At 41.3% G+C, this 24,181-nt stretch overlaps 1 long non-coding RNA gene across 2 annotated transcripts in view; it reads right to left on the reverse strand.

Annotated features, from left to right (window-relative positions):
• Positions 1–736: 736 nt before the first annotated feature.
• Positions 737–24,181, reverse strand: part of LOC134957080 (uncharacterized) — a 46,001-nt gene continuing 22,556 nt past the window's right edge. The window contains exons 2-3 of one of the 2 annotated variants that reach the window (XR_010186441.1): positions 3,524–3,672; positions 737–1,168 (exon numbers count right to left, since the gene is read on the reverse strand). This is a non-coding gene — a long non-coding RNA (uncharacterized LOC134957080). The remainder of the gene's footprint in view (positions 1,169–3,523; positions 3,673–24,181) is intronic. The other variant, XR_010186442.1, reaches the window with a different exon arrangement.

Consider the following 24,181-nt stretch of genomic DNA (forward strand, 5'->3'; position numbering starts at 1 on the left):
TTTTTTTTTAAATAGAACAAGCAAAACAAGTATCTTTATTTTATTTAATAAACAAAATTCACTTAATTTCTTGTTGTAATATCAGTTTTAAAAAATAATAAAATCATTGTTTATCACCATTTCAATGGGAACCCAATTTCAGAGAACAGGTCTGAAGGGAATACATTTCAATGATTGTGTGCAAGCAAATGAAAACATATTGAGCGGCAGATATTTTTGTTGTCATCTGATGCCTAGAACTCCTGCATTAGTTACATGAAATATCAATATTCACCAGGTGGTTGGTCCTCAAAAGACAATGTTTCTCCATCCTCAAATCAACTTACCACTTTTAGTCTCACAGACAAGCATCTGCTTCAATGGGACAACGTTACATCCCTGACCTAAGACAGACAACTCTTACAGAGCCCATTGTTTCTTGTCTAAAGTATACAGCATCTGTTAGAAGCCAGTCTACAAAAGAATAATGTACCAATATGATAAAATCAGTTCATTATAAAAATTTAGATGAGGGAAAACAGCTTCACTCTGAGTCCCTGTAGCAACAGAGATGAAAAACAAAATGATCTAACATTGAATTCACTCAGGGCTCCCCTGTGTTCTGTATGTGCCCTCAGGCAGTCCTGACTTTTGTCACTTAAAAAATTTAACTTTAATTTATATTTCGCTAGAATGCAGACTCATCTTAGTTTAAATTATACTATGTAGACAAAAGTGATTGGACGCTGACAACAAATAGATCAACAAAATTTAATTGATGTCATTACTTTGTAGATCCACCACGTGCAGTGATTACTGCAGACAAATTGTCCACAAGTTTCTGGACAACAGCAAAAAGTATATTTGGCCTTTCTGTTTTAAGTACAGTGACCAACTGTGACAATGAAGAAGGTTGAGTCGGCCTAGAATGCATCTGTCCTCTAATTTGTCCCAGAGGTTCTTAATGGGGTTATGATCTGGACTCAGCTGGCCAGTCTATATAGGATACCATATTTTCTGTATACCAGTCCAGCGTCACCCTGGAAACATGACTTTGTTCAGCCCACGATGATCTCCTTTTCAAACTCTGTTAGCTCCTTCCGGCAAACCATTTCATTAGCAAATGATCTAATCAGTATCCCTTGAATACATCTATGAGGTTGTCGGCAAGCTGTTTAGAGACAGTATCCTGTGAGAAGAAATGAGGGAGAAGGGAGAAAGGGAGGGGGAAGGTATATACATCAAATATATATAAAATAATAGAGCAGAGAGCAGAGCAATAATGCATTATACTACTTCTGTATGCAATTTAAAGAAATAAACACAGCTTATTATCAGAACCCAGTGAACTGGAAAGGGGAGCTACAGTAGTCCACTGCATGCTGAGAAACATCAAAAAATCTGTAAAGAAAAGTGTCCCAAACTAACAGCGACACAATATTCACAAAAGAGTCCCAGAGCAAGTGAGCAGCATATCATCTTGAGCAAGAACAGCAGCCCATTAAGGATAAACCAACCAGGCAGCTCAATAAAGTAGAACTAATATACTGTGCAGTTTCAGTTTGAAAATGGAATTTGGGCATAAGGATACAGATGGAGCACCATATCTCTTATATAACATAACTTGTCAGCTGGAGTAGGATCACTTATATCTGGGTGTATAGCAGAAGAAAGTTCATGCAAATAGGTAGTAGCGTCAGTGGTGTTGAGAAAATCTTTGTATGAGGTGCCAACATTTATACGCAGTGTAGCAGGATACAGGAGACTAAACTGGTGACCCTCTGCTATGAGTTAGGAGCAAAGAGGAGAGAATGGTTTATGATCCCTAGTTCGCTCTGTGGAGTAATCCTGAAAATCATAAAACTTATGGCCTTCCCATATAAGTGACTACACACAACATGATGCTGACCAAAATGGTACTTTGTGAAGGTAGTTCATGCATCTAAACAAAGTGACATGGGGCTGTGGCTTATTCAGAGTAGGTACGGGACCAATCTGATGTACCCTTTAATCATTCAGTCTCAACAACCTTCCTCAGTACTCAGTAAGGAAGGCTATTTTTGAGGACAAAGTGTGCCAGGGTGGACCCCTTAATTGATTCTGGCAGTCCCACAAGGCTGATGTTATTTCTGCAAGATCTGTTCTCCAAGTCATCCATTTTGTTCCATAACTGATAGTTATCATTAGTGAGCTGTTTAACCTTGTGTATAAACTTGGTAATCTCACGTTCAGCATGTTCTACCTACTACTCTGTGTCAGTAACTCTCTGCATTAGATTTTGCAGCTGAGCAGTTATATCAGCAACTGCCTGTGTGCAAAGAGGGGACATGGTGGACTTTTTAGCGTCCACTACTTCTCCATATGTAACTGGAGTGTCCAATGTACAGCATACCTAAGGGGGTAAAGCAGAAACTTCTGAAGCTGCCCTCTTGGATGAGGTGGTCACCTTGTCCATGACGGCGTCCAGCACTATGTTGTCTGAGGCCCGGCTCGTTTCCTTAAAAGGTGTCTGAGCGAGCGGCTGCAGGGGAGAGGAGAGGTAGTGCTCCATTAGATAGGGGCAGCGGGGGTTAGCAGCACTGCGGGAGGTGTCCAGTGCCACAATAGAGACTGTATACAGCCATTACAGCGTGTGTTTCAGGGAGTGTCTCTACTCCATTAATCGGAACCAAAATCACATTCACTATTTTTCTTTAAACAAATAAATAAACTTTATTAAAATAAAATAATTGAGGAGTCCACACTGCAGTTTGCAGTTCACACTGCAAATAAGGTTAATTCAAAAATTTAGAAGAATACGAAGTATGTACCTTGGGGAATAAACTAATTGGATATAGGCAGAGATCTGTGTACACTTAGCATTGGTTAGATAAGGATCTTCTTTGTCTGAGCGGCTGGATCTTGAAAGAGCCTAAGGGTTTTGCCGAAGAATAGCCTATGCTTAATTTCATTTGTCTGCATTATCATGGGTGAGGGGAGGAATAAGTTTCAGGGACAGACAGTGTAAGCAGTACATGGCTAAATTCCTAATAAATGGATCTAAACACAATGCATCCAGTTTATATTTATATTTAAGGCAGATTTGCAGTATTATAAAAAAACAAAAACATTTTAATCAGCCTATGTTCATATGAATTAATTGTTAACATCAATAAATACACAGTTATGCAAAATTAATAGAAGCAAGAGATTATGCATATAATGAAAATAATATTTATAATAACACACAGAAAAAGTTGTATTTTATTGTACTTCATTTAGTTTTAATATTTGACTTTAACAACCTCCACATCTGTTGTTTATTAATTTTAAATTGAAATAGCAATCATCCTCCAGGCAGCAATCTTTATGGAAATGATAACTACGTAATGCAAATAAACAGGTGCTGATTAATTTAATTAATTTATTTAGTATAGCTGTAATGCTAATGTTTTCAGTGCTATGAGATGGAGAGGCCAATCCACATTGATAAAGTCAAAAATGGTTACATAGTAGTACTAATAGTCACCAGTCCCCTCAAATGTGCAACTCCTAAAACACATACCTGCATGTGTGTCCATGTCTAGTTGAACAGCAATTACTGTACATCAATAATCTCTTGCAATCAATACATTTATAACTATGTAGTGTTGGCATTTATGACTTTCTGTTTACATCAATGTCCTCAGTAATAGTGTCCACCATTGGAGAATTCTGGGAAGAAATTATGACACAATAACCCTTGTCAAAATCCAGTGTGGGCTGCAGTCTACAACATCACCAGTTGTACAAGTGGGGTAAATTGGTTCAGAATAATATAGAATGATGAGTGTGCCCTCTAATGTGATATTAATCCAGAGACACTAGTGCTCTGTTAAATATGTAAATGAGTAATTGGTGGTCCTGTCCCAAATATAATATAAACAAAGGCTTCTGTGCAATCTGTTTGGATCTCCTGGGTCTCTATTGGTTTCACCCTCAATGAGAAGACATAATCAAAAGGGTATGGTACAACTTGTTGAGAGACATCAGGTCAACAGTCATCAGGTTGATATGAAAATGTCAACAGGGTCAAAAATTAACATGCAGCTATTTCAGCATGCTCAGCAGGTTGACATTGACCACGTTGACATTCATGGCTACCAGGATGATATGATGACATGATGTACTGTGTTCCCTGTGGTTTTATGGTTTCTTACCCTACCTCAGTGGCAGCAGCAGCTCCAGCATCTTTTTCCAGACCACAGTGGCCATATGACAACTTCCAGTGCAGACCTCCGATGCTGTTGTGTTCCGGTGAGTATTTCTCCCCTATCCTTAACTGTAATCCCTAAACTTAGACCTTACCCTAGTTCTAAGCCTAACCTCCCTCCACATCCTAACCCTGATCCTCCTGTCAGTGTCAAACCCTAACTGTCGGCATCCTGATACTGTTGACATTTCACATGGTGACATTTCAGCTGTTGACATTGTAAACCTGTTGAGAGTTTAAGAATGTTAACCTGCTGCCTGTCCACATTTTGAAACATGTCTGCATTCTGATGTTGACACCTTGGTATTGGCCAAATGAACGTCGATATGGTTACTGTCAACCATTCAAACAGATCCAAGTCAAAAGAACAAACAAAATGTAGTCATTTTAAATAACATATACTGTAAAGCTTGAATAAATTACTAAAAGAGTAACCATTCAAGAAAACACAAGAACTTCAACTGATTTCATGTATCCATGAAATTCAATCCATAAGACTGTGATTAGGTTTAAAGTGAATTTTAAAAAAAGTACCCAAGTTACCCCAGTGTGTTTTGCTCTATGTACTTTACTGCACAGGACTCCATGAACAACTGTACCTTCTGTACTCACAGAGTAGTCAAAACCACATGCTTAAAATTGTTCTACCCAAGGGCAATATTCTGGTGGCAAACATAAAGTTACATTTTAAATTCTTATAATGAGGCCAACTCAAGTCCAATAAAATTAGTGACCCCAATTTCTTCCCTTTGGAAGCTTGTATTTCATTGATAAAGTGTTGAAGCCTATACACAAATTCTGAACTGTTCTTGGTCCTTCTGTCTTATCAGCAGCAAATATAAATATTTCATTATGTCCTGAAAAGTCATATACCCCTGACTGCGAACTTGCCATTACATGACAAAAAAACAACAAAACTGAAAAATGCAACCAAACTAAATGATAATGTAATGGTGGTTATCCAGTCGCATGATCAACAGTAACAATGTTGATGTTTGTAATGTCAACACCACAATTTCGACATCAGAAAATGTCATGGTTCAAACTGGTGAGAGGCACCATGTCAACATCCTGAAAATATAGGCAGGTTCACAATGTTAACATCTAAAATGTTGCCTTATGAAATGTCGACCTTCCAAGGATGCTGATGTTTAGGGTTAGGTGCTGTTGGGAGGGTGTTATGAGTGCTTACCATGAACTAAAGTTTACAGAACTCACTTGCCAAGTGCTTTGCCAATAAAAGCACCCTTTAATGGAGCTACAATTGGTCACTGCTACTTGGCGGTCGCCAGGGATTCAATTCTACATAGTGAAAGCTGTAGATCACAGACACATATAATTAAAGGGAATAGGACACCTCAGAGACTATTGACACTATACAGAAATGAGCATGCCAGATCTACAGTATAGCAAAAACAGTCTTCAATGCTTGCCAGTTTTCCAAATAGCACAATAGGAAATTAATGAGAAGTGACATATTTTTTGCATGTATAGGCCAATGCCTTGTATATACTGTAGATATTGCACTGCAAAATATATAGCACAAGTATTTACAGTAGAGATATGAATTGATCAGTTTTCTGCATGCATAAAGAAATGCCTTTTAGATAAATACTGCACAAATATTTCCAACAGCATAAGTTATTTTCACAGAAGCAAGCTGTTAAGATCTTAAGAATACTTCAGATATATGCATATGATACTCTATAATGCAATGCCACACAGTTCTTGTTAATAAGCATAAATCATATTACTGTAGCAAAAAACTTTCACAGATCTTTCACAGAGTCCAGGTTAGCTTTAACATAGAGAATTATCATCAGGTAACAGACTTTCTAAATGATACATGCAGATGTACTTTGTTGATCAGCTCAGATGATAGATCCAGGTATGCATCAGGACAAGAGAGGATCAGCCTGATTAAAAACCCACAACAGAGTATACAGGAAGACTTCCTACAAGAGTTGAAACATCCAATCAGCACCAAAGAACCAAGCAGGATTCTAACTCACTGCAGCAATCAGGAGTCAGAATGTAGCTCAGCACAATGAAGCTCACAGTAGTCTGCACAATAGACTGGTTACCAGGAGACTGATAGGGGCTCACAGTACTAACCTGACCATGATCTTCTAAGCCGTGCCTATTACAGATTCTAACAAAGAGGATAGGGTTAGGCTGTGGGGGTAGGCTAGGGGTATGCTGTGGGAGTAGATTTTAGGGATAGGTACTATGAGGACGATAAGGGTTATGGATTAGGGTTGGGGAAATGGCGAGAAATAACAGAACTTTGCACTCTCACAGCACTATCAGGACCCAAAAGAAGATGCTGGAGCTGCTGCTCCCGCCAGGCCACTAGACCATCAGAGACAGTTTGTCAATAGTTAATCATGTCAACATATTATCTGGGAAGACATCATGAATGTCGACGTTGTCACTGTCAACATGTTGAGCATGACAATAGTTCGACCCTGTCAACAATTTCATATCAACATAACAGTTTACTAGTTATATCACACCCTGATTATTGACAACTGCAACACAGGTTTAATATTTGAATTAAGGAATTCAAACTGGTCTTGTCAGATACAATACCATAATCAACATAATACTTCCTCATAATATTAAGATAATAAAAGAACACAAAAAAAGGCTTTTCCCTCAATCACACCCTACAGAACAAGGAAATCCTGAAATCATTGCATATATAATGTAGATTGCACTCTATTTCACGGGACATCTCTATCTTATCTTTCCTCAGCTGCATCATCCACTAAGCAATGTTCCAACTGCCGGCCATTGCCACCAAGATTTTTTTTTTTTATACAATTCCAATTGATGCACATCACGGAGGCACTGGCTGTTGCACACATGTAGAGTCTGCTGATGATACAGTATCCCTGATACTGGGTTGGGAATTGTGATCACACCACTAGTGCATTAATGCATGTATCATGCTGACAGAGTCACCTCTTGCCCACACCTCCTTCTTTTCCCCAAGTTCCAAGACCTTTCTTCTCTTCACGTCTACTCATAAAAAGGGAAATGCAGGTGCTCACTCTAAGCACTAAGAATACTGATAACCAAAACAATTGTCATAAACTGTACAATTTAACATGGAGTAAATAAAGTTCTTAGCATTTGTTTTGCTAAAAATGCATGCCCACCTGCCACATCCACATCCACTAACACATTATATAAATTAATCCAGGACTAACTTATAATAGTGCCCATTCTAATATGCAGACAGCAAGGATCTTCACTAATTAAAATCCACCTACAGGCAGATGGGAGGTGTGATACAGTAGTTCAAACAGAATTAGTATCACCTTCATGTGTACATATATACACATTTAAAGGAGAAAGGTGTATGGGGGAGGGGTGCTGCCAAATATTGTAAACATTATAAGGGGTGCTACAATGCTGAGTGTTCTTATGCCATGCAAGAAAAAAAGGAAACAGTATATACACACTGTAAGAACTAAGAATACTGATAATAACATAGCAAGTCCTTATAAAGCAGTTCTCAATCAAACAATGCATTGTACTGTAGTTCCATTTTTTCATTATTATTGTTGAACATTTCTTACATTTATTTTATTCTTTACTTTTACTGTTTTATTTTTATGCCACAAGCTTTTATAGTAATTTTTCTAAAACTGTGTAGTGAATAAATGCCTTTTTAAAGATTTGTATTATTGTTTGTAATAGGACTATTCCTAGACAATAAAATACTATTTTAGAAGGAAATGAAGCAATAAATAAATGCTCTGTCTTTCTAGCCTATAAAAAATAATTGAACAGTACTTCATTTTCTGTCACAACTTCACAGATGATATCCTTGATGCTGACCCATACTTTAGGAGTGGCAGATATCCAGAACAGAGGCGTGGAGTCGAACGTGCTGGTGGTTTTCACCAGGGACCCCTGAAGGGGATTTGGGCTTCGCTGCACCGGACATGCAGGCCCTCTGCCTAGTTTCCTAAGTACGTGGGCTGGTGTACAATGGTGCAAGAACTGTGGCATATAGTATGATGGTCATTAGATTGGGACAGGGCCGGAAAGGGAATTCATGGGTACCGGGAACAGGCAGGAGAACTAGTGATCAGGACACGTAATCTGCTTTAGTAAATGCAATGGGGAGCACAAATGCTTGTAAGCTGGCATATAGTATGTTAGCCTATACTCTGGCACAGGGAAATATCCAGGAACTTCCTTTTATAAGGTGGAGGTTTAAAATTGGCACCACACATGACGTCACATTTAAGCATGCCTTTCGCATAGCACCTTGATAAATAAAATGCCTGCGTGGCATTGAAAGTTTTTTTTACACTATGCCTCACCTTTGAATTTGAATAATATGTATCACCATTGTGCAAATCCATGGAGTGCCACCTAGTTACTGCTGCTTCATTGGGTAGATATGCTGCTATACCCCTAGGGAAGCCCTATCAGTATTGAAATTTTATATAATATATGAATGTTGTAAATTAAAAATGATGCTAAGATAGAGATAGCAAATAGACTTCCAAACACTTTCTATGGAAATATGAACAACACGTGAAATGTTTTATGTAGTGGGTATCCTGTTAACTTCTTCAAAATTTACCATTATACAGTATGTTTTATTTTCATGCATTGCTAATCTTGCACATGGTAACCTATGTAGTGCGCCCAGCATGGCTATCTCACCTCTAGTCTTGTGTAGATTGTACAATCCAAAGTTCTGATGAGTTTACAAAGATCTCGTCTAGTATTTTTATCTGTCCATTAAGTCCATCTTTTCCAGCATTGCCTATTCTTCGTGGTGTAATCCTATGTAGTGAACCTAAAATGGCTTCCTCACCTGGATCCTTCATATATAGGATGAATAATCCTTGTAATTAATAACTCAAAATGGCTGCTTCTACTTTCTCTTTTATTTATGGTCTCTGAATCTAAACCTCTGTTTTGTGTTAATGGTAAATGTACAATGCCTTGAGTTATTATTGTTAAGCAGCAGAGCCACTGCGGTTGCGGGGGTACCGCGGGTGGGGGAGGGGCGGGTGTATGGGGTGCTGCAGGTGGAGTCCGGAGCCACGACGGGTGGTGGAGGGGTGTGTGTGGGGGTGCCGCAGATGGGGCCCGGAGGTACTGCGAGTGGGGGAGGGGCGGGTAATGCTTCTCCTGCTTCTCCTCCTGGAAGCAGCTAAGCTCGCACAGTAGCCAAGCAGCCAGTCTCTATTATTAGTGCTGCTGTCCCAACGCGCCGCATTACATGGAAGAAGATGTACTCAATAAACTACAGCTCCCAGCAGGCCTTAGCACCGGAATTCTTTGGCATTAAGGGCTGCTGGGAAGTGGTTTATTTAGTGCGTCTACTTCCTTGTAGTGCTGCGCGTTGGTACACCGGCGCTTACAATAGGGACTGGCTGGCAGAACTGATTGACTGGCTGAATCAATGTAAAAGGTGAGAGTGCTGTGCAGTGTCAGTGACACTGCACACCCACTGCACTGCACAGCACTGTCACCTTTTACATTGATTCAGTGTCCAGACATTACCCTCCGTGATATCACCTACTCTATCCGTTACATTAGCCATCTCGGGGCTTCCAGGCCGGCAGGCCAGGTGCTGTGTTGCGGAGTCAGGACCTCAGGGGATCTGAGCGCGGCTGTGGCGAGGAGGCACTTCCAGTGCAGAGGAGGCTCCGGGGCTCAGAGAGTATGCGGCGCATGGAGGGCTATGAAATCCTTCCGTTGCGCCGCTTTCATACACATCTATGCCGGTGGGTGCAGCAGCATTTGTTCCATCTGCGCCACGGCTAGGTAGTGAGGATTGTTGATGACAGAGGGGGCAGGTGGACTGGCAGCAGGACATAGGGGGTCATTCCGACCCGTTTGCACGCTGCTGTTTTTCATAGCGGTGCGAACGGGTCGGTGTCGAGCATGCGCGGTGGCCGCAATGCGCAGGCCACGCCCGTCACTGGGCAATGACAAGGACAAAGATTGACAGGAGGATGGAGTTCCGGGGCATCAACTGACCATTTTCTGGGAGTGGGGCGGCGAACGCAGGCGTGTCCAGGCGTTTGCAGGGCAGGTGTCTGGCATCAATTCCGGGACCTGACAGGCTGAATGCATTGCAGCGGGTAAGTAACTCCAGAGCTATTCAGAAACTGCACAAAATGTTTTTGCAGAGCTCGGCTGCACAAGGGTTAGCAGCCTTGCTTTGCAAAAAAAAACCTCCCCCATAGGCGGCGTCTAGTTGATCGCACGGGCAGCAAAAGTTGCTACATGCGATCAACTCGGAATGACCCCCATAGGACACTGCAGTAAAAGGATTTTTTGTTTTCCCTATCTACAGGGCAGAGACTTGCTGCAGATGCAGTGGCATACCCTCCATCTGGACCTTTTTGGCAGGTACAGTACCTTTTTTTATGGTCAGTACCGATTTTTGACTCTCCAAACTTTCATTGAAAGTATAGGAAAAGGAGCGTGACCACGCCACTGTAACCGTGGCCACACCCCCTTTTCGCATTTGTAGCTATTTTTATGTGTAAATTGTTGGAGGGGATGTTGCTGCAGATGCAGTGGGCCTATTTCGGGGTGTGGACCTGAAGCTACAGCATTGTTAAACCTGTTTTGTGAACACACAGCAGCCAAAGGGCTGAACCTCCCATTGGATGTGACCTGTGTGGGCGGGCGTTTCACGCCCAATCAGCTGTGGGCTGGGTGTGATAGACCTGCTGCTAACCCAATGAGAGCTCCGAGCCATGCCCAGCGTTATCCTCACAATCACAGAGTAACAGATCTGGGCAATTACATAGGAGATACGCAGTCCAAAGAACAAAACAGAGAAATAGCAAGGTGCACTACAAAGTGGTTTTCAATAAATCTTCATTTTTCCCGTATCATACAAAGTCTATTAGAGGTTACATATACTGTACATTTGCAGATATTATATAGCAACACTAATTATATTTACACACAACCTATGACTATTCTATAGTGAAGATAATGTATTACAGTATGTCATAGATTATTGGTGTGCATCCTATATTTTACAGTGAGATTGAAATTAGTGACAAATACTAATAATACATACAGTATAGGTTACAGACTTTGTAATTTCTATCTATCGTTCTACTACACATAAGACACAACTGTATATGTGTATGTTAGGTGAGTGACTTACTCAATAATACAGTATATTCAAGAGGAAAGCCTCTACATATTGTGATACCTTTTAGTCCTTGGTCTTTAAAAAAAACTGTTTCTTGTTTCTTCTGCACACTAAAATTTTAACCAATATTTCACCATTTAATGGGTTGGTTTTGTGTGGGTTTCTAATAGTTTAATAATTAATAATAAGAGTTATATTTTAATATATACTAACTTGACTAGTGTACATGTACTGTGTTTACCCTTTTTTGTTCTTTAAACCCTTGTTTTAGTCAGTTTCAATCATTAAAAAGCATAGATGCAGAAATTTTCGCTCCGGGAAAAAAATGGACATCTGGGAGCCCAGAAGATATGCCTTAGGAATCTTTATTTTCTTTTTGTTTGGAGTGCTATGTAATGTGATAATGTATAATTAATTTGCATCTCACCCATGATAACAAATACTGTCTGTGTACTGCACATCAGAGGGTGTGTAATTGTATGTGTCAAATCATGAGATTAATACACATTGCAGGTATAGGATTTCAGTGTTTAATAAAATAAGCATTCCTACTAATTTACACCTTTATAATCACAAAGATAAACAATTCAACAACACTGTTTATACCACAGCCCTCCCAGACAGCAAAGCTGTTACATAGTAGTTAACCTAAAAAGTTGTGACAAAATTATATATATATATCTATATATATATATCTATATATATATATAGTGTATGTATATGTATATATATAGATAGATATATAGATAGATATATATATATATATATATATATATATATATATATTAAGAATATTTATTTATTTATTTATTTATTTATTTATCTATCTGTTTCATTGCTTTTTCTTTTACTCAATGTAATTCCAGGTGTGCAAATGTGACTCTGCCTAAGGAAAATCAGATAAAAGAGTTAAAATGCCAGAGGGATGCCGATTTTTCGCAATGAGAGACTGCGATAAATTAAATGATATGAAATGATTATAAGCCTGGGGACTTAGGTGCTCAAAGACAATTACCAACTAAACATTCCATTAATGAAATAATGATTAATTATAATTACTAATTAAAATTTTGGATTATGATGTTGGTTTTAAGCATTACATTGCATAATGACATTAGCATTTTTAATCAAAATTCCTATAAGGAAAACCAAGAAGGAAGAAAAGTGGGGGCTGTTCAGCTCTGTAATTAGATGATATTGCTAAACCCTTGGGTGTAGATTTCCCCCCTTCTGTTGAACTTAACTAGGTAAGTTTAATACAGTGTAATTTAATTACTCATTAGTCTTATTCACTGGATGCGGGGAGTTAATTTAAATGTCACAAAGAAGTTTAGTAAAGTTTTCATAGAGTTGGAAAAGCAAAGTAAAAAACTGTGGAGCTCTGAAATTAAAGTCATATGCAGTTTCATCTATTGCAATTTTAATATTTATTTTCTTATGTTCCATACTTAGCAAAATATAACTGATGGAAGCAAGGGTTTTGCCTACAGCGCAGCAGTATTTGTGTCTTGTTGCGGGGGGCTGTTGGTATCCAAGGAGTTGTTCAGACTCCAAATGGCTAGTTATATTGTTCAGTTTTTTATACCTGCGCCCAACCCTATACTCAGTGTTATATGTGAGAAACAAGTGTCTATATGGTCTGTAAATACTTTTATTTTTGCAGTCACAATGCTCAGTATAACAAACAGTACAATATTGCATATACAGTATATTAGACACACGTAATTTGAGTGATCACACAGTATTATCTATGCTCATAGCAGTAGCATGCATGCAGTGTGAACAAACCGATGTGTGGAGAAATTAATGCAAACTTGATGTCGTATGATGAATACATTAATGAACAGTCTTGAGAGCAAAGAATGTCTCTATTCCGGATATATCAAGTGGCAGTCTTTTCCTAATAGGACTTCCGTGTCCCCCAGTATAAGTCCGAGCAATTGTGCCCAGAAGCAGTTCTCTCTCAATAAATGGTGTCTGATGGGGGTCGCGTTCTGGGAGGCTGGCGTCCCGGGCTTGCAGGTGCAACTTACCCTCACGATGTGGTGCCTCGGTCCTGTTGCTTACTCTGCAGTGAGCCTCTGTGTAGCCACTTGTGTAGCTTTAACCCTCTCTGTACCCAGTGGTGCTCCTCAGCATGTAGTGCTGGATGTCCTGGCTCTGCTGCTGGGCCGCCGAGCTTCCGGTGGGATCATAGATAATACTGTGTGATCACTCAAATTACGTGTGTACTAATATATATGCAGTAATGTACTGTCTGTTATCCTGAACATTGTGACTGCAAAAATGAAAGTATTTATAGACCATATAGACACTTGTTTCTCACATACCAAACTGAGTATAGGGTTGGGCGCAGGTATCAAAAATCAAGATATAACTGATGTCAGTGTAACGTGAATGGTCAGATACTGCATGCTTGGAAAGTTTCAAGTAGAATGAGAACTTTCAAGGTAGTTTTTATAATGAGTTTGGGGGTAGGCAGTGACATTTCTAATTTACACTCTTTCTGAGGCCATATGTATCATCCTGTTAGATGATCTTTATTACAGTATACAGAAAAGTCTAAGTCATTATTCATGTCACAATTATTTATCCCTCTTTTTAGTGACACTGCCGATATGCTCCTTAACTTTTTTCTTTCTCCTCCCAGCATTTTGTCCCCTTGCATGTCACTGAACAATGTCATTTCAAGGTTTGGCAGACAATGAAATCACACACAGCTATCACCATGTGCTTGTTATTATAATAAGACAAGTGCATTCAGTGACAGCCAGAAGGACAAGATATGGTGAAAGGGCAGGAGGGATGAAGAGTATTGCTAGTAGTCTGGACAGGGCCGGTTCTGCTTCTTCCAGCGCCCCGGGCGGGCAAATGGGGCGTGGCTTCGTACAGGGGGCGTGGTCATTTACGCCCCCTGTACAGTAGTGAAATGATGTGCGGTGCGCGATGACGTCATCGCGCACCGCACAGTAAAGGTCCTCTCCATGAAGGGAAACTAGACGCTACGCGTCTAGTTCCCTTCACAGCGGGGGGCAGCGGGGGACAGCGGCAGCGGCAGCGGGACAGAGCGACCAACGGGGGGCACAGCAGCAGCGGATCTTGCCATGGTGCGGCGCCCTCCGGATGGCGCTGGCGCCCTCCGGAAGGCGGCGCCCTGGGCAAAAGTCTTGCTTGCCCGTGGCAAGATCCGCTACTGAGTCTGGATAAACACCAGCATGCAACATCTTGGTACTATTGTTACTAACTAAAGGACAATGGGGTAGATGTATTAACCTGGAGAAGGCATAAGGAAGTGATAAACCAGTGATAAATGCAAGGTGATAAACACACCAGCCAATCAGCTCCCATATGTAAATTAACAGTTAGGAGCTGATTGGCTAGTACATTATCACCTTGCACTTAACACTGCTTTATCACTGGTTTATCACTTCCTTAGGCCTTCTACAGGTTAATACATCTACCCCTATAAAGCTAATCCTAACTTTCTGTCAAAGCTACTTTCAAATAGGTCCGCCCAGTTTGGGAAGTATTACTAATTCTATATGTGGAATTATTTATTTACAAAAGAGACAGCTTGAGGCAGATGAATGATGTTCTGCAAATTATATGGTCTTGGCATAACACTAGACAAGGTCATGAATTGCATTTGGTGAGTAGGGTAAACTATTAGGAGTAATTGTTTATTTAGCTTTGGTATGATCATTAAAAAATACAGTTTGATATCTGCACAATAAACTAATTAAATATTAGGTGCATCTTTGACATTTTTGGATTGCCTAAAAAACAAATGAAAATGTGAAAAAAATGTAGAAAATTGTTTGAATTGACCAACAATTTAGCATCTGAATGATGGCAAAAATAGTAAACATTGACAATGAAATTGTAAGGCAAGTTTTGCATCAAGATCTTAACATGACAAATGTTTGTGCTAAAATGATTCCAAGACTTCTCTCTGCCAAGCAGAAAGAAAATTGAAAGCAAATGTGTACAGACATTTTGGGACAAATTCAAACGGATTTGCATTTTTTAGATAAAGTTAATACCTGTGATGAAACATGGACCTTCCAGTACAATACCGAGCCAAAATGGAAGACAATGCACTGGAAAACACCATCATCACCGAGAATGAAGGAAGCACGCCAAAGTAAATCCACATTCAAAGCCATGTTATTGTTTTTTTTATATGAAGGGTGTTATTTTGGTAGACTGGGTACCAAAAGGAGCAACAGTGAATCAACATTACTACGGCTCTCTCTGTGATGCTATTTTTGGCTGAGAAACAGATTGCAGTGCTAGAACACCACCATACTCACCAGACCTAGCACCATGTGACTTCATTCTATTCCCTAAAGTCAAATCTGTACTCAAGGGAACCCGTTTTGCATAAGTTACTGAGGTAAAGAAAGTGATGGAGCTGTTGAGATGACTAAACACAATGAGCTACAGCACAGCTTTGACCGACAGAACATAAGAATGCAGTGGTGTGTGGGTGCAGTAGGGGAGTATACAGAAGGCGAATACAGTTAAAATGTACTTAATATAATTTAATGTAAGGCGGACACAGTTAAAATGTACTTAATATAATTTAATGTAAATTATATCATCAGTGTCATAGCCACACCTAATATATATATATATATATATAGTCCATGCAAACAGCCCGGCACTCCGTGGTCCCCATGGGGGTATCGCTCTGGTGCCCTCCGCGGGGTATGGCGGCCCCAGTATACAGAGTGATGGAGGTCGGCGGCACTCAGAGACTTTCACATCCAGTTTTTAGTCAAACATAAAGTGCATTTATTCGACCGAATAAATGCACTTTATGTTTGACTAAAAACTGGATGTGAAAGTCTCTGAGTGCCGCCGACCTCCATCACTCTATATATATATATATATATATATATATATATATACATATACACACACACACACACACACATATATATATATATATATATATATATATATGTGTGTGTTATTCAAAGATCACAGCTTCTTGTATATCAAATATGCCTGGTGCCCTCCAAAATAATATAATATTGGGATTATTTTACAGCATTTAAGCAGCATAGAAGTGCGACACAACAGGCATTAGCAGGCAAAATGATAGAGCAGCCGGTAGCCAGGCACTTCAAGCAGTGTGGTCATAATCTGGCACAATTACAATATAGAATGATAGATCAGGTGCCGGATATATGAGCTAACTACCGTGCAGCCGCATGGACTGAATGAGTATCTTTCTTAAGGTTGCTTCTTATAAATTATTCGGATGTAGATCTTTGTAATATGTTTTGGTTAACAACGTTTTAGTGAAAATGCATGTAACCAGTGTTAGTTACTATATGTTACTAATTGTTATATACATGTTACAATTCTATTAGTGTTTGACATTGGAAATGTATAGCAGTGCTCTGTTGTGTCTAGTTGCCTTGGTGATGGTAGCAATGGGGAGGAGCTGACACTGACCATTCGGGTCACAGTAGGTGATGACTGATGACGTCAGCGGGAGTCAGAAGCTGGCGGCATTCAGCATGTGCGGCACTGTGGTGAAGGTATTTAAGGTCAAACTTTTTTATAATTGTTATTCCTGATGACGATTTTCTGAAGTAAAATCGAACCGTTGAAGTATTTAGTTTCAGCTCTGAGTCCGTGAGTGCCGCCAGTTGTTGGATATATGCAGTATATATATATATATATATATATATATATAGGTCATGTGTGGCTGGCACTCACTTCCAACATAGACAACTACCGGGGTGCCATCCAAACTGTGCAATACGTGGATGTGGGTTCCCTGGGTCAGGCTATGCTTACCCCCCCTTACGTGAATACACACAGGAACCAGGCGGCACTCTCTGGGTTTTCAAAAAATAGTGTAATCCAAATTTACATTTTAAAGTGCAAGGTGCATATCAGGTACCAACGTTTCAACGCCGTGCAGGGCGTTTTATGTCAAGGTAGAAATGCTGCAAGTAACAAAACATGATTTGTACCTTGACGAAAACACCCTGCGCGGCGTTGAAACGTCACTTGACGGAGAAAACAACACCAAAAAAAATTAAAACATCATGTCAACCTTTTTTCTCACGCTGACCTTGTTCAAGTTGACCTATTTCTAGTGGTGACCTAGCCACTGTCGACCAATGGGTGTCGATCTAATGGGTGTCAACCTAATTGGTGTCGACCCTGAGTCCCATACCCCTTTAAAGACATCTTAAAGAGGTTCTAATGGGAAAAACCCTGCTAAAACCTCATTCTGTAGGCACTCCGATATATAATGGAAATATGCTACAAGCTTCCTGTGGTCCTAAACATTTAAATATGAGAATCCTGTCAATTTTTAAACAACAATATTACAGGTGTTGAAGACAAAGTCATTTTGAAGAACCCAAATAATATCCGTAAACTGCACAATTTCAGCAATAACTATCAGTTAGACTGTGGCACTAGTGTGCAATTTATAGCAATTTCAAACCCAATAAATGCTATATTTGTCATTGAAAGTAGATAGGTGGTGAAATGGTTCTGCTTTAAACACCTCAATTGTAGTATACAGTATGTCTGTATGTTCTCTTAAGCACAACTGTATATATATTTAAGGAGAAGACAGTTTTATTTTCCTTGAATGACCGGGAAATTGTAGTAGCTCAATATATAATATTAATTATTGTATTTAAGGGGGTTATTCACATGTGGTTTGCGGTGCAACATCATGCACAAAACACTGATTATCTGTACTGCGTACATGCACGGGACCCGACTGAATCATACTGACACTGATTGACAGTCTGATGCAGTGTTGCTGGTCACCGTTTGTGAAAATGGAGGCATGTCAATGCCACTTAGGAGAAGGGAAGAGGCTAGGACTCTCCTTGGTTGCACAGAGATTTCCTGACCTCTGCAATGGGTGGCTTGTGTGGCAACATGGATGCCACAAGCCAACTGATGGTGAGTGAGAAATCTGATGTTGCATACTAAGATGCAGGTCGGATCACTACTGCAGCAGGAGGCATCTGCTTGTAATAGACGCCTTCTGTGGTATCACCATACACCACTATCACTGAGGCTTCCAAGGAAGCAGCAGTGATAGCAACTACAACCACATCTGAATTACCCCATATATGTGTAACATATTTTACACTGCGGTGGAGGCTGCAAAACTGGAAGCTCTATGGCACATTACAAATTTTACACAGTTTAGCTTCTGTTTGGCCATCAAGCCTTTAGAAAATGGTTGATTCTATTTCGGAGTGGGAGAAGGGATCTTCTGACGTATCTAGGGGAGGAGACACGTCACCAGGGGGAGGAGCTACGGGCAAACAGGGTACCCGAAAAGTACTCTCGCGGGCTCGCTTCGCTCGCCACGCTTCGGGCTCGGTGGCTCGCTCCGCTCCACTTCGCTCGCCACCTGATTACTAAAGGTAATAGTTGGTGGCGTGGATAGTAGAGGAACTATCCCGCTGGCGTAGCTCCTCCCCCTTGTGTCGTAACTCCTCCCCCAGACGGAAAAGGTCCCTTAGCCCACTTGATTCTAGCATCTACCTTTAGAAAATACTCTGGGAGATTTTCTTTACTGATCATGCTTGTTTTAACTTCCAGCTCATTGTTGCATAAACATCAAATCAAGTACAGTATGTAAGATGTAATGATGTCATCTTAATACCATTTCATTTTTGTAATTCAAATATTTTCCATTGCTCTTGAAATTATTATACCTACAGTTTTCTCCCAGTGTACATGGCGGCTGTTTGATACCGCAATTTATCTGATTTTTCATTTGGTAAATTGCTGAGGCATAACACAAATAAATAGGAAAGCTTAGAAGTCCTGGCCGCTAAACACCACCTTTTTTTTCTGCAAAAGGAAGTAAAATGCATTGATCTGCTCTCTGAACTGCAGCAAACGAAAACACTTTAACTCTATCAGCAGAACACAGATTTCTTTTGCTGTGGTCACATGACTACTAACTGCCAGGATGGAGTCGGAGATGATTCGTCAAATTCATTGTTCAACGTTGCTATTTCTGCAACAACTTTAAATCACTTTTAGAGAATATAGAAAAGTTGGTTGCGGAGGTCTTGACCTCTCATAGACGTTGATTCATCAGAAACGCATTGGAATTGTAACTGGGGAAAGAAACTTGATTACATAGCATTTATAGAAATGTGTTTATTGCTTGAAAAATAGAACCTTTGTTTTCAGGGAAGTCATGGTTAATGGTCCTGGAAATTGTTAACATAGAAAGCTTAATATAAATTCATTTCAAGTCTCTAAACTCGTGGAGTAAATGCCAATGTAGATATTTCATCATACTGTATTTTTTGGATCATACGGATTTAAAAAAAGAAATGACAATTACAGTGGCATAACAAAGGGAAGATATAATAGCCTGCAATTTTTCCTGAGCTCCTGATTGGCTGTGTCTTATAAGACATCACTTCTTGTTGTCTGAGCCAAAGTCTTTGGAACAAGACTTGGATTTTGTTTTTTCCATTTCCATTGGATTATGGTGGTCATTCCGAGTTGATCGCAGCCAGCAACTTTTTGCTGCTGCTGCGATCAACTAGTACACGCCTATGGGGGAGTGTATTTTAGCTTAGCAGGGCTGCGATCGCTTGTGCAGCCCTGCTAAGCTAAAAAAATTTCAAGCACAAGTAGACCAGCCCTATACCTACTTACCCTGTGCGACGATCTCAGCAATGCAGCAGCCGGCTTTGATGTCAGACATACGCCCTCCGTTCTTCTGGACACACCTGTGTTTTCAAATCCACTCCCCGAAAACAGCTGGAAACGCTGCGGTGACGCCCAGGTCCGCCTTCTTCCTGTCCATCTTCTTTGCGGTCCGCTCTGCGACCGCTTCCTTCTCAAGACATGACGTAACCCGGCGACCCCTGTCGCCAGGCAACATCGGGCACGCGCACTGCGGCCACCGCGCATGTACTTTCCGTACCCGTTCGCACCGCATCGATAAACCGCTGAGTGTGAACGGGTCGGAATGACCCCCTATGTCAGATGAAGTTAGGAGTGAAAGAGCTAAAAGTTTTCAGTTAGGGATGATTCGTTATGTAAGGTGCCAAATTTTATGTTTTGAGAAAAGGGGGCATTGTTTTTTTACTGTCATTATTATACTACCACTATTACAGTATTTTTATTAGAAGGTAATAATATTTTATTATTTCTTACAAAAGGCGGTAGTACATTATTGTTTTACTTTAAAGGGGCACTGCTTTATTATTCATTATTTTTATAAGGGAACAACAAAATATTGACTTCAAGTGCCTCTACGTACAGTATGCTCTGTGGATCCGTACCAAATATACAGTACTGTATGTATGGAGCAGCCTGGGCTGGCAGGCATTGTGAGCCAGCATGGCTGCTGGGTGGGCCCCATCTCTGCCCAGCCTGTTACTCAAGTCCCAGTGTTCCCACCCTGATGGTGGCCCTGAAACAAATTGTTTTAATAAGATAACAAACATTACATAAACAATTTTTAAAAGGTCAAAAAAGTTATATAATATTTCCAAAATGTCCAATTTACTATAAGTAACCAACCCCTTGGAATCCCAGGCCTAGAACTGCACAACAATCCATGTGTTTTATATAGACGTGGGCCACATGTCAATCGGACTTCATCAAAAGTACAGAGTAATGTTGTCCATAACTGAATTAAATAGTGATACAAATACAATTAGCAATCAGTTGTGTGACATAATTTGTTAGGTAAAATGACTAAAATTTGTTAAATTTGAACGTGCCCTATAAAGTAATTTAAAAGGCACTAAACACTGTTATACATGCACAATATATGACACATATCATATAACTTATTATTGGACTACCTAAACACGTACATATTTCTAAAACTGCTAAGGGATCATCAAAAAAAATGTTTATTCTTTAACTCAGACATCTGAAAGCGGACCTTTGGTTTCATGAGACTGCTCTACGTTACTTAAAAACTGGACTTCAGATAAAGTAAAAGGATTCTATCCAGCAGTGGTGGCTCCAGGGGTGGGGCTGCAGCGCAGTCCAAAATTCAAATCAGGGAGCCACATCAACTGCTACCAACTGCCATCCCAATCTGACTCACTGGCATTTGGCGTGGCTCTCCTATTTGAATTTTGGACTGCGCTGCAGTGCCACCTCTGGAACTGCCACTAATTCTATCTAATAGCCCACTAATACCCTGTGCACAGACTTGACTTGGTGTAATTCAGTAACATTATAGCCACACTCAGAATTCCTGTAAACTAATAGAACTCCAACAGACCACTAATTCAAGTTTCCGAGCACAAACTTTGCTCAGTGTAATGTAATATGTCTAGACCGGACATCAGGGCCGGCTCCAGGCACGTTCCACTGGAGAGGCCGAACAGGGCGCCAGCTATTTAAGGGCGGCAGCCCATTTCAAACATGGTGCCGGCCATCAGCCAATCAGGGCTCACGGCCCGGCAGCAGCGGCTCCTGATTGGCTGCCGGGCCGCGAGCTCTGATTGGCTCGAGGACGGCGCCATATTTCAGATGACCGGCGCCGGAGAGCAGCCGCAGCTCCGCAGACATCGCGGTGGGTCACGCATGGGTGAGTCTGATCCGGGGGTTGAGGGCGGTATGGATGTCCTTTGTCCCTGCTGCCGTAGCTCGATCCCCTGCTGCCTGCATGTAGCTGAGGTCCCGGGAGCAAAGCTCCCATACCTCAGCATTCTGAACACTGCGCACCGCCCGTTCATCTCCGCACTTGGATACAGTTATCTGGCACTGGGGGCATTTTTGTATCTGGCAGTACTGTGCGGGCAATTTTGTATCTGGCAGCACTGTGGGGGCATTAGTGTATCTGGCAGCACTGTGGGGGCATTAGTGTATCTGGCATTCACTGTGGGGGCATTTGTGTAACTGGCAGCACTTTGGGGGCATAGCTGCACTGTGGGGGCATATCTGCACTGTGGGGGCATGTATGTATCTGGCACTGTGGGGGCATATCTGCACTGTGGGGACATGTATGTATCTGGCACTGTGGGGGCATGTATGTATCTGGCACTGTGGGGGCATGTATGTATCTGGCACTGTGGGGGCATATCAGCACTGTGGGGGCATTTATGTATCTGGCACTGTGGGGGCATTTATGTATCTGGCTCTGTGGGGACATGTATGTATCTGCCACTGTGGGGACATGTATGTATCTGCACTGTGGGGGCATGTATGCATCTGGCACTGTGGGGGCATATCAGCACTGTGGGGGCATTTATGTATCTGGCACTGTGGGGGCATTTATGTATCTGGCACTGTGGGGGCATATCTGCACTGTGGGGACATGTATGTATCTGGCACTGTGGGGACATATCTGGCACTGTGTGGCCATTTAAGTATCTGGCACTGCTGGGGGGCATGTCATGTGTAGCTGGCACTGCTGGGGGTCATGTCATGTGTAGCTGGCACTGCATATCATGTCTATCTGGCACTGCACATTATGTGTATCTGTCACTATACTGGAGACATTATGTGTAAGGAACACTACTGTGGCTGTTATGTGTAAGGCTGCTAATTGTGTGCGTAGAGGGGGTGTGAAAATATATTTATTTATAGTTTGGTGATATGAAGTCACGAGGCCACGCCCACTTTTCCAGAGACCACACCCACTTTTCCAGGAGCGCGCGCGCCTTCGGCGCTCACAAGGAGAGGGGGGGGGGGGCGCTTTCACATTTTCTCGCTCAGGGTGCTAGTAGGCCCGGACATCTGCTAACCTAAAGCCATTCTATTCAATAAACTTGCAGCTGGTTTCTGTGGAAACAGCACAAGATAGAAACTAAATAACACCTCTAAAATGATAGTATATTATGGGGGTCATTCAGACCTGATTCTCGCTAGCTGGTTTTTGTAGTCCTGCGTTTGCATAGTAGCCGCCCACTGGGGAGTGTATTTTAGCGGTGCAAGTGTGCTATCGCATGTGCAGCCGAGCGGTACAAAAAAACTTTGTGCAGTTTCTGAGTTGCTCAGATCTTACTCAGCCGCTGCGATCACTTCAGCCTGTCCGGGGCCAGAATTGACGTCAGACACCTGCCCTACAAACGCTTGGACACGACTGTGTTTTTCAAACCACTCCCTGAAAACGGTCAGTTGACACCCACAAACGCCTTCTTCATGTCAATCTCCTTGCGATCGGCTGTGTGAATGGATTCTTCGTAAAACCCATCGCACAGCAACGATCCGCTTTGTACCCATGCGACGCGCCAGCGCATTGCGGTGCATACGCATGCGCAGTTCTGACCTGATCGCAGAGCTGCAAAAAACGCTAGTGAGCAATCAGGTCTTAATGAACCCTCTATCCGGTATTATGAAACTAATGTATACATTATTTGGACAATGCTGCATATACCAGCATATGCAAAGGCACCTTGGGCAAATGTACATGTGGACCCATAGACTTGAGAACATGCCTACAAACTCCATATAAGGCAGGTCTACAGCCATAGGGGGTAATTCAGATCACAGCAGCAAATTTGTTAGCAGTTGGGCAAACCATGGCCCTCATTCCGAGTTGTTCGCTCGCAAGTGAATTTTAGCAGATTTGCTCATGCTAAGCCGCCGCCTACTGGGAGTGAATCTTAGCATCTTAAAATTGCGAACGATGTATTCGCAATATTGCGATTACACACCTCGTAGCTGTTTCTGAGTAGCTCCAGACTTACTCGGCATCTGCGATCAGTTCAGTGCTTGTCGTTCCTGGTTTGACGTCACAAACACTCCCAGCGTTCGCCCAGACACTCCCCCGTTTCTCCAGCCACTCCTGCATTTTTTCCGGAAACGGTAGTGTTTTTTCC

This window comes from Pseudophryne corroboree, chromosome 9 (genome assembly GCF_028390025.1).
Source record: "Pseudophryne corroboree isolate aPseCor3 chromosome 9, aPseCor3.hap2, whole genome shotgun sequence".
NCBI lineage: Eukaryota > Metazoa > Chordata > Amphibia > Anura > Myobatrachidae > Pseudophryne > Pseudophryne corroboree.